Source organism: Mizuhopecten yessoensis, unplaced genomic scaffold (genome assembly GCF_002113885.1).
Source record: "Mizuhopecten yessoensis strain PY_sf001 unplaced genomic scaffold, ASM211388v2 scaffold11057, whole genome shotgun sequence".
Lineage (NCBI taxonomy): Eukaryota > Metazoa > Mollusca > Bivalvia > Pectinida > Pectinidae > Mizuhopecten > Mizuhopecten yessoensis.
Window position 1 is genome coordinate 539,145 of NW_018408857.1, and position 2,538 is coordinate 541,682.

Here is a 2,538-nt window from a genome sequence, read left to right on the forward strand (position 1 = left end):
ATTCTAGAAACTCACTGTATATTAAAAAAGATTTTCTGTGATATTGTTCTGAAAAAAATTACATATTGTTTTATAATTATTTTGTGCTTTCAAGTATGCATTTTTCAAAATTTTGATTTAGACAACATTCTGGTGTGTTCAGATTCACACCCAGTATTTTTTATGAAAAACAAAAGAAATACAAAATTAATGCTCGAGTTTTGCTCAAAANAGAATAAATTAGTTACTTTCCATATGTTGACATTTTTTTTTTTTTTTTTTTACATTTTTTATTTTTGGACAATTTTGTACATTCCATACATATTTAAAATTTCCGAGATATATTTATAAATTCAGAGCATTTTATTTGGCCGTTTTTTGGCTGAAATTTAGCCCCATGTCACTTGGAATATAGTACAATTTTCCCCAAAATCCCTTTGAATATTCCCCATTTGACTTTTGCTTTTACATTTTTATATTGAGATGAGTTGCAACATCTAAAATGAAATAATTTTTCACAAGTAAAGATGCATGGTCTTTTAAATGACATTTTTTAAAAATGAAAAAATACAATTTTCTGTATAATTTGAAAAATTCAAAACTTTGTTTACTTTGACACTTTTTAAAATTCACATGCCCCATTCCCAAAATAGCTCTAAAAATGCCTTGAATATATATCACATTGTGTTGGGAAACTGAACTTTTACCTTACGATATATAAGGTTGTCCCTGTGCCATATAATATCACTGTATTCAAAACGGGACAGTACCCAAAACGGGACACTTGTGGGGAAACAGCCCAAGAAACTGTCATGCAATGCAAAGAAGTACCTTTATGTATGCAGTTTTCACTTGATGAAACTTTTATGACAATTTAACTGTCTATATATAAGCTTTATTGGCTGCTGATTATTGTTACATGGACAATTTAAAGATAAGAAGAATTACCAAAACAGAACTTTCCTGATTTACGTGCCGTGCGACACTATTTATTTGGATATCATAAGTCTATTTTGTAAAAACTAGTGCTAGTTTGGAGAAGATATTTGATCAGAAAGAACACCCTTTGACTCTTAAAATATTTGAACTATGAATAACTTTCTGCTGATATTTATTGCTTTTTCCCCAATTTTAGCCAAGATACCAAAGTGTCAGGGTACAGTAACACCTGGTCAAGGGCATCCGTAACCCCGATAGTATTTGGCGTTCTACTACGCGCCGCAAATACCAACTTGTAGTAGAAATGAAAAGTGGATGGTATCTATTTATGAAAAATGAACGAACATCTTTGGAATTGATAGTATGGTATAAAGTACATCGATATTTATCTAAAAAGTGTCCCGTCTTGGTTACAGTGATCAGAGTATGAAGTTTTGCAATATTTCTATCTTTTAGCTGTTATTAATAAATGAAATACCTTTTCTAACCAGTTTGGATAAAAGCTAGTTTTAATTTCAATTGTAATATTCTTGTTTAAGTTTTTCATTTTTGATAAATACAACTGCATCAGATGCTCATGGAAATTTCGGTGAAAATTTTCATTAGTGAATACATGTACCTTATATTAGTAATAGTATTAAATGCTTAAAGATTTTTGTGTAAAAAATATGGTATTCTGTGAAAGATAACAGTACAAAGAGATGAAATTGATGCTTGAATGTGATAAAATATGTTATAATGATAAATGTTTCATATTACTATGGTAGATCTGTTAATAAATTGTTGACAATAATGCTGATATTCTTATGATAGATTAAGTTTGATAAATATTTCATGTTACTAACTAAGGATAGATCTGTTGATAAATTGTTTTAAATAATGCTGATATTCTAGAGAGATATAATCGATTTACACAATATTCCTACTATGCAATTCTTTGTTTTTTTTTCTATTTTGAGGTATTTTTTATGAATTCTTGTTATATCATCAAGTGATATTTAATCATTCTTGATAGATTCTTTAATTTGGAATGAAACCATATACTCAGGTATGCTTTTTGAATGAATTCTGATGAAACTGGCTTTAAAAGTTCCTATTTTAGCTCAAACTCCAGGACAGATTTCATGAATCTGATGAAAAAAATCAAAAAAAATCAATATCCTCATCACTTAGCTAAGGGTTTGCTAATAAAAAAACAAATTCTCTGATTACTTAAACTTAGAAACAATGTATTTCTGGGGAAATAATATGATGTATAATATATTTAAACAATCCCCAATGAATCATTTTAAATAGATAAAATGGCTATAAAAGTTAAAACTATAGTAAAATAAACCTGTATAATTTGACATCATCACAACATATTTCTAAACATCAGAAAAAGGGGTCACATCATTTTGTCGCATAAGACAGAATGTCAAAATACTCAGTGTTCTGATTAGACAGGCTTCATTGTACCAAAACTTTTATTTTTTACAACAAAAAAAAATTCTAAGAATTTTTTTTTTTAGTGGAACATGCATACAATTGATATTTACCTCACATATTTATAGCATCTAGAAAATTATATGTACACTTCATGAGAATGACAAGACGCACGGTAATGGGTCAGAGTAAATT